This window comes from Protopterus annectens, chromosome 9.part0 (assembly GCF_019279795.1).
Source record: "Protopterus annectens isolate FY-2018-M chromosome 9.part0, PAN1.0, whole genome shotgun sequence".
Taxonomy (NCBI): Eukaryota; Metazoa; Chordata; order Ceratodontiformes; family Protopteridae; genus Protopterus; species Protopterus annectens.
Genome location: NC_056743.1, coordinates 228,737,541 through 228,753,088, shown reverse-complemented (window position 1 = coordinate 228,753,088; position 15,548 = coordinate 228,737,541). Strand labels below are relative to the sequence as shown.

The 15,548-nt window shown below is 40.6% G+C and overlaps 1 protein-coding gene across 2 annotated transcripts in view; it reads right to left on the bottom strand.

Moving 5' to 3' along the window:
* Nucleotides 1–15,548, bottom strand: part of COPB1 (COPI coat complex subunit beta 1) — a 721,336-nt gene that overhangs the window by 597,980 nt on the left and 107,808 nt on the right. The gene's annotated exons all lie outside the window — the stretch shown is intronic.

The window sequence follows — 15,548 nt, the reverse complement described above, 5'->3', positions numbered from 1 at the left end:
CTCTGAGGAACTGTCATAAGAGTGGGTGAGAGAATAAAGGAGGATCCGTGTTGAATTCTGCAGAAATGGCTGAGGCATGTATTTTTATGGAAGAAAATGAAAGTCCACTGTTCAGCAGTTCAGCTAGGTACTGTAAAACCTGAGGCAAGTTAAATTTTCTAGGGTCCTGGCCTCTTTTCTCATTCCAACAGCAAAACCGCTTCCATTTTGCGGAGTAAGCTTTTCTAGTAGATGGTCTTCTGGCCTCCAAAATGACATCCTGCACCTCCTTGGAGAGTAGGGTCTGTTGTGGTGTTAAGGAATTTTCCATGCAGCGAGGTTGAGTGTTTCCAGCTGACTGTGAAGAGTTTTGTAGCTGTTCTGAGTCAGCAGAAGAGGTATTAGAGGCAGGGACCAGGGAGGAGTATGTGTTAGGCTCCTCAGGAGTGGATACCAGTGTTGCCTTGGCCAATCTGGAGCAATCAGTATCATCCTCGGTTTGTCTGTTCTTGCTTTCAAAAGCACCTTGGGCGGCAGAGGTGGGAATGCATAAACTGTCCATGCTGTCCAACTGAATGAAAGGGCGTCCACTTTCCAGGCCTTTGGATGGAAGGTCCTTGAACAAAACTTTTTCAATTGATGGTTCCTGTGGGAGGCAAAAGATCTATGTCTGGCCTCCCCACGCTTGGATTATCTCTGTAAACACCTGAGGATGTAACTTCCATTCGTGTGGATCTGTCATATTTCTGCTTAGAGTGTCTGCCAGTGTGTTTTCCAGTCCTGGCAAGTACTGTGCTTGAAGTTCGATTTGTCTTTCCAGAGCCAAGTTCCAAAGAGTCATGGCTAGTCTGCACAAGGGGTATGAATGTGTTCCTCCTTGTTTGTTTATGTACCACATTACTGTGGTGTTGTCTGTTCTTATCAGTAATTGTCCTGGATGCAGGAAGTCCTTGAAAGCTGTAATTGCATTTATTACTGCTAGCATTTCTTTTTGATTGATGTGAAAGTGCTTTTCCTTTTGGGACCATCTGCCCTGAATGCACCTGTCCTTCATGTGCGCCCCCCAGGCGTAATCTGAGGCGTCTGTGGTTATGACTTGTTTTGCTTGAGGCTTGCAGAATGGAAGGCCTGTGTTTACTTGACATGCTTGGGCCCACCATAGAAATTCCTTTTGCAAACATGGAATTATTGGAATAATTGCTTCCAAACTGTGACTGTGTTGAAACCATAGATTTTTTAGGTACCATTGAAGTTTCCTCATATGCAGCTTTGCACATGGGATTAGAAGAATGCAAGATGCCATGAATCCCAGAGCCTGCAGGATTTTCCTTGCAGTAAGCCTGGTACTTTTTGCTAGTGTTTTGAAGTACTGAGATAGTTGCCCTTGTTTTTCTGACGTAAGATATGCCATCTGGGTGTTTGCGTCCAAGTTGGCACCCAGGAAGGTTATTTTCTGAGATGGTGTTAGCCTTGATTTCTCCTTGTTGATGGTATATCCCAGAGAAAGCAGTAACCGTGTCACATATGCCAGATGTTCCAGTAGTATGTGTTTGCTGTCCGCTTGGATCAGGCAGTCGTCCAGATAAGGGTAAATTTGTATCCCTTGAAGTCTGCAGTAGGCAATCACTGATGCCAGGCACTTTGTGAATACTCTGGGCGCAGTAGATAAGCCAAAGGGCAATGCAGAGAATTGATAGTGGATTGAACCTGCAAGAAATCTGAGGTATCTTCTGCAGCTTTGTCTGATTGGGACATGCAGGTATGCCTCCTTGAGGTCCAATGTTACCAGCCAAAACTCCTTGCCCAGCATGGGAAGAAGTTGCTGTAATGTGAGCATCTTGAATTTTGGTACGAGTAGAAATGTGTTTAGGATGGATAAGTCCAGAATGGGTCTCCAGTCGGTTCCTTTTCTTGGTACCAGGAAAAGTCTTGAATAAAACCTTGACCTTGTTGGTGTGTAGGTACCTTTTGTATAGCTCTCATGTTTAGGAGCTTTGAAATTTGCAGTTGTGCCTCTGCCCTTTGATTTTGTGGCAGGTTTGGCATGCCTCTCATTTTTGGAAGAGTGTGAAATTGAAATTTGTAGCCTCTGTTTATAATGTCCAGTATCCATTTGCCTGTTGTGACAATATGCCAATTGCTTGCAAATAATGCTAGTTTCCCTCCCAAAGGTGCTGCCAGCTGAGACTTGCTTGGCATGGAAATGAGGGAGTCATTGGGTTTGCTTCCTGTATTGTTGTGCACTGTCTTCACCACCTCTTGGTGCTGGGATTGCCATTGTCTGCCTCTATATGATCCTTGTGATTGCCCTCTGCCCCTTGTGCCTGTATCTACCTCTTTGGGGCTTGTCAGTGGCTGGAAAGGACCAGTTTTTGAAGGCCAATTTCTGCTAAAACGTGGTGGTTGGACCTGTAAGAAAGCTTTGACAGTTTGCATAGATTTGGCTTTTCTTCCATTTTCCGTAGTATCTCCTCAGCATTAGTACCAAATAGTACATCCTTTGTAAAGGAGCATCAAGAAGTTTAGCTTTCACATGATCAGGCAAATTTTGTTCCCTAAGCCAGGCATGTCTGCTAATGACTGATCCTGTAGCAGCCGCTCTACTGGAAGCCTCTAGGGCATCATAACCACATTGTAAGGTGTGTTTACCCACTTGCTCCACACTATGCATCATATCCTGTAACTCTTTTAAATCTGGTTGTTCAGGTTGAGACATTTTGTTCCTTAATTGTGATAACAGGTACTGTTGATATTTAATCATATGAAACTGACAGTTTAAGGCCCTCATGGCTAGGGTGGCCGAGGTATATACCTTTTTACCCCACCTTTCTAGAGATCTGGATTCCCTTTCTGCAGGAAGTGGATTTTTGGCAGTGGAGGCCTTTAATCCCTTGGGGCCTTGTGAAATGGTTTCAGGGTCAGCATTATGGCCTTTGTAGAGAAATTGGTGAGAACTGGGTACTCTGTAATACCTATCAGGTTTTACTGGCGCAGGAGGCAGGAGAATCAGGGTTAAGGCAAGCCTCCGAATAGACATCCTCCAGTACATCCAAAACAGGGGGTATAGCCAGAGGTCTGTGCAGAGGTAACCAAAGAAATTCCCTAAGTCTCTTTTTTGATTCTGAGAAATCTTGACTCTCCCAATGAAAATGTTCCCTCAAAGTATGCAAGGTTTCTCCAAAGGAATAATCTTCAGGAGGAGATGCAGATGGGATGGATTCCTCTGCATCTGAATCCTCATAGGGTGGTATAGAAAATTCCTGATCAGAAGAGGAATCAGAAGAAATAGAAACCTGATCTGAAGATTCATCAGTGTCTTGTCTAAACCTCTTATCAGGGCGGAGTTGGGAACCCCTGATCAAGGTAATTAGGTCTTCAGCCATTTTGATCATCTGCTTTTTGGGCATAGAGGCCTGAGCATGTGGCTCATGCGTCAGTTTTTTAGCCTTAGAAGTTGCTTTTGTCTTTGTTTTTGAAGCTGGCGTTGGTTTTATATAGAAATATTGAGGCCTGAAGACACCCTCAGAAGCCGGTGCCTGCTCAGCGGCTCTGGTCCCATCCGAGGGTACAATACTTTGAGAATTTTGCGGTGTGCCGGACTCCACATGGGTCTCGGCAGAGGCCTGCGACTCGAAAGTAGCAGGTATCAGGGGCTGCAAAAGCATCTCACTGAGTACCGGCGAACCGGCGACTGGCTTAGGAGAAGCTTCGTCATCGGTTTTGGACCTCGATGGTCTGTCTCTGTCCTTTTCTTTGCATTTTTTGTGAACTCCGGTAGTCGGACTGCTATCCAACGACATTTCAGGGTAGTTAAATCTGTTTCCAAAATATTCTGAAGCAAAGATATACAGACACTTAATAGTGCGTTGGTTAAATCTAGCACAAAACCGACAGCAAGGCACGTTATGATCTGGGCCTAGGCAAGGAATACAGCTTGAGGCAACAAAATCACATCTGTGCTGGAAGGCAGCAAACGAGATCTGGGGAGTTAGGGGAGAAGTAAGGCATTACGGGAGAGGGAGGAGCTTGAGGCTCAGACTATTAGTCTTGTGAAGCGGAGACGTCAGATCGAAGATTGCATTCTAGGATCCATCAGTGAGAAAGAATAAAACTGACAACATCAGACTAAGGTACATAAAGAAAGCTAGTGGGGGAATGCAGAAGTCCAGGAAGTCATCAAATGAAAGCAGTAGTGTAGGAAAAAATGGGAGACAGAAAAGATGGACCAGGCTAGGAAAGAATACTGGTTGGGTAACAAAGAGGCTAATAACAAAGTTGTAATAGCAAAGAAAAAGGCATCAGAGGCACCCTTATCAGCTTCTCAAATGCGCGTCAGTAAATGGCACAAAGAAACTATATCGGGTTGCAAGGTAAAGACAGTCCGACACACTTCATAAGGGATGCTGGCAACAACCTGCTCACCAATCCACCGGACATCAAAGACAAATGGAAGGAGTATTTCCAGCAGCTTCCGAATGAAGAAAACCCCACAGAAGCTGTAATGTCCCAGAAACAGCCTATGATGAGAGAAGAGAAGCCTACCCTAGAAGAAGTAAGGATAGCATGAAGGTAAACAAAGTCAGGGAAAGCAGCAGGCAGAGATAAGGTGACAGCAGATATGATAAAGATGCTGGGTGAGATAGAGGAGAAATGGCTCCTGAGGGTACACATAGCAGTGTGGAGAGAAAGACATATCCTAGATGAATGGAGGAATATGCATACTCATACCAGTGTACAAAAACAAAGGGGAATCCACCACTGTGGGAGTACAGAGGCATCAAACTCCTATCACACTGCATGAAAGTTCTGAAGAGGGTGACCGATAAATGGATACGCACAGTAGTAGAAAGTAAGATGGGAAATGAGCAGTTCAGATTCAGATCAGAATGCACCACAACTGACCTGATGTTTACAGTGAGACAGCCAGTTGAGGAGAAGCTAAAGATAAGGAGAGAGTCCAACTGGGCATTCCTAGACTTGGAGAAAGCATATGACAAGGTCCCATGAAAGCTGATTTGGGCAGTACGGCAGTGGTTCAAAGTCCCAGAAATACTGGTAGAATTACTGCAGGCTATGTAAAAAGACCCAATAACTCAAGTATGAACAGTGTTCGACCTCACAAAAGGGTTCTCAGTGGGAGTGGGCGTGCAGCAGGGTTCAGCTCTGGGCCCACTGCTATTTGTACTTGTGATGGACTACTAGCAAACAGACTGGAGGTGACAGAACAACAAAGTTGCTGTATGCAGATGGTGCGGCATTACAGGAAGACTCCGAGCAAGAACTTCAGCAAAGGATAGTGGAATGCAAAACTGAAGGCACATGGGATGAAACTAAGAACAGATAAGACAGTGGTAATAGCAGCAAACTGGAAAAATCAGAAGCTGAGAATTGAGATGGAAAGGGAAGATAGTGGAACATGTAAACAGTTTCAAGTATCTGGGTGGGACGGGTGGTTGAGGATAAGGGAAGTTTGAAGGAAGAGGGTAAAGTTAGAATCAGAGGGGCTGCAGCCAACTGGCAGATGTAGAGTCTCAGATGTAGTCTATATCAGAAGAATACCAAGACAGTGGTGTGATCAGCACTACTGTATGGTACAGAAACCTAGGCAGTGAAGGCAGAGCAGATGAGGAAGCTAGAGGTGATGGAAATGAAGTTCCTGAGAAAAGTGGTAGGATGTGCACTGTGGGACAGACAAAGAAATGAAGACATAAGAGGACAAGCCAAAGTATCTCCAGTTGCAGAGAAGATAAAAAAGAGAACAGATTATGGTGGTTTGGACAAGAAGAAAAGCAGAAGACAATCTGGTGATGAAGATTTGGAAATGACAGGAAGAAGGTAACAGGAAATGACGTCCAGCAAAGAGGTGGATGGATTTTGTGAAAGAAGACCTGCGACAGTCAGGCATGAAATGTTGAGGCGGCAGGAGTGTGGCATTGAATAGAGAGGGATAGTGACAGTTAAGGCAATAAAACGACCCCAAGTATAAAATGGGAAAAAGGGGGCTGATGGGGGATGATGATGACTGATAAATTTCTACCAGAAATACATCTTCCAAGAAATATATCTGAAGTATGCTGAATTAATGTGATTAAAAGGAGCAAAGTCAACTTTTAACTTTTCATCAACAAAAGTTCAAATCCCAAGCAAGTGAGACAAGATGTCTACAGGTTTTGGGAATAAATTTCCCTTCGATAATCACTTTAACCTCAGTCTGAGAAGCAACTGTAGGATACGGATATGCAGGCAGAAAAGGAGAAAAAGCACAATGTACCTTAATGGAAAAGTGAGACACGACAGCATTAAATAAGAATGAAAAACGCTACTAGGTATGTTGACATACATATGAAATGATGTATATGCCCTACATCTACAGGAAAAATGTGCTTCCTTTGAGTTGTCTGGAAAGGAATTTCTCTGCTAAATCAGGGGTAGACAGAACCTATAATGAAAAAAGGCTGATTTTTTTGGCATAACCATAAGCTGCAAAACTGAAACACTTGAGGATGGAATTGCGATTTTAATTCAACTTCTTTATAGCCATCTGGCAATATGACAAGAAAGTGAAGGTTAAGCAATGGACATCTACATCAAAAGGATAAGTCAAGGTTTTCCTGGTCAGAAAGGAGCAATCCCAAACTCAGAATGTGAGGAAAGGGACAGAATACATACAGAAAGCATCACTTCTATGTAGAGAAGGTGCTAGTTATGTATTATTTGTTGCAAGAGAACCCTACGCAAAGTAAAGGTAACTGATGTTGAAGAGAAGGAAGGGAGCATGAGAGTTGACTAGAAGAATCAGGAACACATTGGAAATGAAGCAGAGACAGGATTTGGGACATGGAGCTGAACAGTAATAAAACCAGCAACTTTACTGCATTGTAATCTCACATTATTATAGTTTTGAAATATGACAAAAGAAAATCTGGAAATATTGGACTTTTTCAGAAATTGTTGGACTTGTGGGGACACTAAAGTATATGCACTACTTCATGTCATTAATATTCAGAAAAATGCTTTGGGGAGTGGAAGAGAGAGGAGAAAGTTAACTGTAAGTAAAGAAAACATTTATTCTTAATAGTACTATTTTTGTGGTGTATGATTTTCTCTGCATTCTGGAAAGTAAAGTTTTCTCAGTTATTTTCAAGTGTAATGGGGATTGTAAAGAGGTGCTGATGTTCTTTTTCCCCATTCTTTCTCCTGTCTCTCTCTTTCTTCTTGTTCAGTTTTAAGAAATGTAGGCACTGCAATGTAAAAAAAAGAACTGGTTAAAAGAACAAGACAAAAGAAAAAATAATGTACTTTTTCTCATTCTTGCATGGGGGAATTAACAGATTAAGGACCTTAGACTGATTTAGTAACACGTTTTAAGAGAAAGCAAGTAAATGAAAAAGAATACTGAATAATATGAGGCTTTTTTCTAGCAAATTAATATATGCTTAGTAGAAATATGAATCTGGCCTTCATGTCTCCACGGAAACAAACAACCCAATAAAGAGAAACTGACTGTCTGGTTCTCATGTCTCCAAGGATACAATCTGATAAAGAGAAACTGGTTACAGTCTGGTGGGGGGGGACTGGCTACAAGACAATGTTCTCAAACCATTCACACATCCCATAACTACTTCAGATCATATGCCAATAACAACTAAAATAAAAACAGAGGGTAATGAAATAAAATTAAGACACTGGCACTTTCCCACCTATTTGTTGAAAAGAGAGGAATTTAAGGAATGGATAGTGAGATTATTCAGGAGCTATTCAAGAGGATAGAAATTACTTCTGAAAATATAGCTAGGGAGTGGGATAATATTAAGGTGGAGTTTAAAACAGGGTGGAAATAAAAGAAAGGGAGCTATGGTTAAGATGTAACAAGAATAATTTAGAGGGACTGACAAATGTTAAAGTATTGCAGAATAGGGAGAATCTCAAAGAACAAGATGATGATCAACTACAGAATGCTAAGCAGAAAATAATGGATTACCTTGATATTATACATGAGTTTAGAAAGTTTGCTGTTAAGCAACTGTTTTTTTGAAAACAACACTACAGCACAAAAATGTTTAGCATGATTCAGGCAACATAAAGTAGAAAGGGCTGTCACCATGCTTAGATAGACTATAACAAGGAAAGTAACAAGAGATCCTGTAGAGGTATTAGAAATATTTCGGAAATTCTGTGAAAGTCTGTAAAAAGCAGAGAAACATGGAAATCAAGAAAAGATACAAATGGCAATGTTTATGGAAGCATTCAATATGCCAAGGTTAGAGATAGATGAGGCTCAATTACTAATGGTTAGGATAGGAGGAGATGAGAAAAAAATTGGGATGTATAACCAATCTACAGGAAAGTCCCCAGGAATATATGGTATTTCTGTAGAAATCTGGAAGCTAGGAGGAAAAATGATAAAGATCTGCAAGTTTTTGTTTAACAGTATTTTAAAAGGATGAGAAATACTAACATCCTGGAAGAAAGCAGTGGTAACTGTAATACCTACAGAGGGTAAAGATCCATCAGATCCAGCTTCATACATACAATTTTAATATTAAATCATGATTATAAAAGTGTTCATGTCTATAATGGCTAAAAGAATGGCAAAGGTAATGCCAAAATTGACATATATGGATCAATGTGATTTTGTGGAGGGGAAGCAAATGTTTGACAACATTAACAGAACACTGTTGATCCAGAGGGAAGCAGAATATAGAAAATACCATTGTTGTTGGTGGGCCCTGAGGCAGAGAAAGTATTTGACACAGTAAGCTGGGACTTTATGTGCAGGGCAATGGAAGCATTTGCATTTTCTGAAAAAATTACAAGGTTTATTAAGAGGACATATGAGGGATCGGAGACGAAAATTTAAGTGGGTGGAGTCCTCTCTGATAATTTCTGCTTGAGCAGAGGAACCAGGCAGGGATGTCCTCGTTCCCCTTCATTGCATTATACGTAGAACCAACTAGCAAAGAAAATAAGGGACTCAGAAATTCAAGGATAGAATTGGTATGGCAGTCAAGAAAAGCTGTCTCTGTTTGCAAATGACATTATTTTATACCTGACAAAACTAGAAAGACATTACAGTGTTGTGGAACATTTTGAGAGAGCTTCAAATCTTTTTGATACACAAAATTAATGAAGCTAAAACAAAGGCAATAGCGGTAAATTATGAACCCACATACAAAGTGGTTCAGCAATATCTATATTTATGGGGATATAATAAAATTAAGTATTTAGACATATGGATTAAAAATTATTCTGATGTGGCAGCTAAGGACATGTGGGAAGAGACTAAAAAGATAATACAAAGACTGAGAAAATGGAAGCTTTGTTATATGGATATAGATAGTAAGATACAATCAGTTAAAATGTTTAGTCCCACTACTCTTATACACAGTAAGGCATATTTTTATAAACCAGAGGAGAAGCTGTGGATAGCAATTAATAAAGAGCTGAAGGACTTTATCTGGGAGAGGAAGACGGCAAGAGTCAAGTGGGATAAGCTGATTCTTCCAGCAGAACAGGTCAATTGGGATTACCTGATTTGAAGGGGTATTTCAGAGCTACACACAGTTAACACACAATAGCACAAGCAGAAAATTATAATTCAAAGTGGAAAGGATGAGGACAAGAATAATCATCATACAGAATATTATATCTATAAAGTAACAGAAAGGATCCTAAGAACTAAGCCAACACATTAATGGAGAAAGGAGATTCTGCTGATAGGGATGACTGCAATTAGGGATACAGACAATAGGCAAAAGGGGGCTGGAATTTATTGGAGAAAACTGGTAAAGGGAACAAGGTATTGGGAGCAAATAACTAGAAAGAGAAAGATGATAGAATGGGAAGACACCGAGAATTTGTTTGGACTGCAGGTTAGAAACTGCCTTCCCTATCAAGGATTGACATCAGAGTAAAGGCAAAGAGAAAGAAATAGGGGGATTCTAAATGAAAGATCAGCACTGGTAGAACAGAAGCGGTCTTTAAAAAAGGAAAAATTAGTAGAGCATATAAAATATTGCATGATAACTATAAGAATCAGAGGAGATTAGAAAGGATTGGGAAGAGAGACTGGATAAACAATTCACAAATAAACAATGGTAAGATATACATATATCTCCCAAATATGCAACAAAATCTAGAAAATGTAGGATTTTGCCTGGAAATGTTTACATAGATACTTTTATACCCCAAGTAGACTCCAGAGAATTTTTCCTCAAGTAGACAGCAAACACTGGAAGTGTGACAAGAAAGAAAGAATGCAGTGATTTGGCGGAATTTAAGGATTCTCTGTGGGATGCACTGTTGGAGATGCTGGGTAGGCAGATTGGTGTGACGAGGGAGATGATTTTTCTGAGCTATGACACAATCGGAATTGCCCAGACATGGTAAGGCCTTGATGTATCTAATTATGGTGGTAGCCAAAAAAGCAATTACTAGAAAGTGGAAATCAAAATCTAAGCAAACTATACTGAAGCAGTGAATATAGTAACAGAGATAAAACAACTAGAATTGAGATCTTTAGAAAAGGGTAGCAGCAAACTACATAGGAAAACATGGGAAGTGTGGGAACAATACATGCAGGGTAGGAATGAAATTTAAAAGAAAGCAGGACTTAAAAGAGCTATGTAAATGATTGGGTAGATAAGTGATGTCTAATGTTTACAACTGGGTGTGTGTCAGTATGGTTTGTGATTTAAAATGCTTGCAACTAGGATTGTATCGGTGTGGTTTGTTTTAAATTATATAAATGCATGATTGTCTATGTCGTAATGGCTTAATAAAGACGCTTCTTGTTTAAAAAAAAGGGGGGCAGGAATTGAATAATTTATGTAAATGTTGCTCAAGTTATACGATATACAGCAATATATGTGAAGTATAATGTTTGTAAAGATGGACGTGTTAATACAGTTTGCTTACCTTTATATAAATGTAAATTTCCCTATGTCGCAACTGACAATTCAATAAAGGTGTTAAAAAAAATAAAAACTAAACTAACTCACCAGAAGAGCCTGCAACTCAGATACTCTTCTTGCAGAGGTCAGAGCAATCAGTAAAACTGCATTCCATGTTATAAACTTTGTCAGCTACGTTAGTTTGTTCAAATGGAGCAAGTGTTACCTTCTCTAACAAAATTAAAATCCCAAGCAGGGGGCATCAGTTGACCTGGAGCCATGTTGTGCAAAACTCCTTTCAAAAATATTTTGACATAAGATTGTATTGAAAGAGGAAGATCCATGGGCAGACATGCTGAAATGGCCAATAAATGAAACCTGAGAAAGAAATAAGAAAAGCCATATGATAGTAACTTGCACAAATATTGTAAAACCAGAGAACAAGCGGCCTTGAATGGGTGCTGATCATATTGTTGGCACCAAATAGAAAATCTCTTCCATTTGCTAATACATGATTTTCTAGTAGCAGGCTTTCCCTGCCTCTTTTAGAGCCTGCTGTACAGCTTTATTAAACAGATGCCCAAAATGAAGACCCTATCATCCGGGCAGTCAACTGAAGTTGATTGATATTGGGGTGTATCAAACAATGTTCTTGTGAGAGTACATTCAGTTGGTGAGGAAGCTTGTGGTAAATGAACATGGCCATTTCCAAAGGAAGGGAAAACTATGCTTGCTTGGGCCAGAAGGAAGTCAACACAATGAACCTGGAGGATTGCTTCTGAATCTTTAAACATACCCTGGATATTAGTGGAAAGGGTGGAAAAACATACAGGAACATTTCTGTCCAAGGAAAAGAAAAAACATCTGTCTTCCAGGCCTTCTTGCATGACGTCCTAGAATAGAAAACTTCCAGTGGATTGTTCAGAGGGGAAGCGAATAGGACTACATTAGAAATTCCCCACAGATGGATCAAATCTTGGAAGACACACTGATCTTGTTTCCATTTGAGGGTTGGCCCTGGTCCTGCTCAGCTTATCTGTCACACAGTTTTGTTCTGACAGAAAGCAAGATGCCTGTAGAGTGAGACTATGTTGTGAAGCTATATCCCAGAGTAACATGGCTAGCCTGCAAAGGGGCGTGAACTTCTTCAGACAAACCGTTTGTCTGAAGACGTTCACGCATTGGCAGTGTTCGAAAGTGCTTACTTTATTTGCTATAAAGTTGTTTTTGAAGTACACCCTTGGCTTTGTTGTTTTTTAGTTTGTGTCTTTGTGCTTGCTTAGCCGGCAAAGGGGTTATGACCTGCCGCCCCCTCCAGTGTGTTGATATACATGACTGTGGTATTGTCTGTAACAACCTGAAGAGGTCCTGGGGACCAAAGATTATTCAAGAGAGTTGAGTGCCTTGATCAGGGCAAGCATTTCCCTGATATTTATGTGATTGCATCTGTCTTTGGTGTCCCATACACCCTGCACATTTATCTCTCCTGGAACTGCTCCCAAAGCAAAGTCAGATGCATTTGTGGTGACAGGCAGCCTTGGAACAAGGAGGAAGAAGGTGATACCAGGATTTAAGGACATCTGTTGATTCCACCAAACAACTTCTCTTCTGACAAACACCAGCACTGGGAATTGAAAAGGCAAAGGGTGTTGGTGCTGGGACCAGAGAGATTTAAGATACCACAATATCCTTCTCATGTGGAATCCTGCCAGGGGTATCATGGAAATCATAGATGCCATGAATACCCAAATTCCTGAGGTATTCCCTTGCAATAACAGATGTTTGAGTGGAAAACCATAAACACAGATCTAAATACAAACCTATTTTTTTCCTGTGGAAGATATGCTCTTTGAACTGAGGTGTCTAGTTTACATCTCAGAAACACAATCCTGTGTGAAAGAGACATGAACGACTTTTGCATATTCTCTTGGAATCCCAAGAATCAATAAAAAAAAAAAAAAAAAAACAAAGCGGAGGCTGCCCAGGATTTAAACCGGCAGTGCGGGACTTGGGATCAGGCTGCTGATCCCGGGACAGTCCCGCCCAAATAGGGATGTCTGGCAACCTTGCTGACAATGCAAAATTTTGAAAATCAGAGTTGCAGAACTATACACTTGTTTCCCTACAATTAGCAATAATTTTCCCATCTGTATCACAGAGTAGAATTTAAGTGTTTAGCAGCAGTGGGATCAACTACAGCTATACCTGCTGGGTCAGGTTTGAGAACAGTGTATAAAAACTTAAGACTGTGGAACTTTATACATCCTATCTTCCTTTTTAGGGGGCAGCTGTCTGATTATCATAAAAACTGCAGGCAGTAACACACACATCCTGTAAAGCAGACGGAAAAGGAGGAATGGGTGTATATTCTGGAAATTCATTCTGTAACAACTCACATTTTCTGAGGGACTTAGAAACGTCAGTGTTCTCCCACAGAAAACACCAATACATTCTAGCAACAGTCTCAGAAAAAGAGGAAACTCCAAAGGGAAGATTTACTCTGAGTCTTAATCAGAAATCTGAGGAGAAAATCCTGCATCTGTCCCTTCATCCACCAGTTCAGATAAAGAATCTTGAATCTCCTCAGGAAAAGAGCTATCCATCCTTCTTTTACCAGAAACAACTTTACAAGAAGGATCAGTAGCCCGAATTAAACTCTGTGCCAGACCCAATAAAACTACTTGTTTAAGGGAATACCATGACACATGCTTAGTTTTCAGTCACTTCTTGACAGGAAAAATGAGGCCAACCATGTTACTTATGGCAGTAACAGCTTCCCCAGAGAAGGGCACAACATTCTGACAAAACAAGGAAGCCTTCCAGGTTCCTCTCCCAGGACCACCTACTTTGGCTTTCCCTGGCCCACTGAGCAGACCCCAACACTGCAGAGGAAACGACTAATCCCTGGTCCATAGTGGCTGTAGCTGCCTATACCAGTGGGATACAGGGTAAAAGACAAGTGGTCTGAGGTGCAACAAATTGCCAGAGTCACCCACCTGCTTTGAGGCAGAAAAGGCTGCTTACTAAACTTTTTCTTTCTGCACCTGAAAGAAGGACCGACCATTTGACTGGTAGTATGTTCCATAGTAAAGTTGAAAAAGGTGCCTCTTTCCCAAGGAAGACAAGCAACAAATGCCAGTAAAAGTCCTCAAAGGTCACTGTTTTCACAGAAAAACACAGTTAAAAACACTTTAAAACTTTGCCAGCTCCAAAAAAATAATAAAAAAAAACAAAACTGCTCACAGAAAAAAATAAATGTTTTTCAGTTACTTTACACAACTTTTAAACAGACAAGAAAAAAAGCGCTCCCTTTTAAAAATATGATACAGTCTCACAACAATACATTTACACACAAAGCTTGCAGCTTTAAAATAACTTTTCTGAAGAGGAAGAGGAAAGTATGAACCAGAAAAAGTACTTAGAAAAATGGAATGTTTTCCCCCCAAAGCAAACGTTTTTTGCCCAGCAAAGAAACAGCACCAAGCCGGCCATTAATCCTTAAAAGTGTTAGGAGAAGCACTCTTTGGCAGCAGTAAAGCTTTGAAGGGCTTGGCAAACAAACTTGTCTTGGTCAGCTTGTCTTCATCTGCTTGACAGTTTGGGCACATGGAAGGTGCCTTAACCTTTGGAAGTGGGCCAGCTGTTGTACACCTGGCAGGATATAACCCCACATAGCTAAGGCTACTGCAATAGTGATCAATATAAAGAACATTCTGAGATACAGGATTCATCTCTGCTGGCTCCACTTTAACGGATACTAGAAAGAATCTTGGGCGGGGGCTTTGTTTTACTAAAGGAACTGCCTATACTGCTCTTCTGTCCAATAAATCATTTATTACACAAAGCTGAGGTACCTGAAAAAAAGCTAAGGGGTAGCAGCCCTAAGAGCAAGGTGGCAGGGGTTGTGATATGCACACGCTGATTTCTTAGTAGTTCAGTATAGGCATTAATATCCATATCCACATTTCTGAATTGTAGTAAGAAAACAAAATAATGCTTTTGCTGTCAAAACTGGAACATCTGCACGAGCACTTCACATGTGGTATGACTTGCTGCAAGTGGCTTGCCAACAGCTTTTAAAAGTAGAAAACTTAAAGTTCAGGGGTACAGAGAATAATCCAGTGGCCAAAGCTCAAAATTGTATGCCTTGGTCTGCAGGAATGTTTCACTGCTAAAAAGATCAGGCCAGGCATACAATCAATATTCTGCTAACTTCCATTCACTTTATGATTATCCTTACAATGAGAAATGTCAGATGCTGGGGTTATTTTTTTGGAAATATTTCGTTTGTCTACAATACTATGACAAACTGATCAAGTTGAAAAAGTAATTTATGAAAAGAAGCTTAACAAAACAGTGCTGCTAAAGCTTTCAACATTTTTGTGGCAAAGCGGTCGATATATTCTTATGTCTGGATAAACACAGCCACTTGCTTTCTCACTCTTCCACCACCTACCTTTGAGTGAAGAAACTAGTGTAACTCAGGTGACTTCAGAAGAGAAAGTTAGAGCAATGAAGGAATATGGCATGCAAAAAGCAGACGAGTCTTCAATTCAGGGAGAAACTATACATCACATAAATTTATAACTCCAGTCATTGTAAGCATTACTATACATAAAAGACAGAAGCCTGATCTTCTTGCAATACAAACTTTTCTCAGATAGTGCATACAATGTA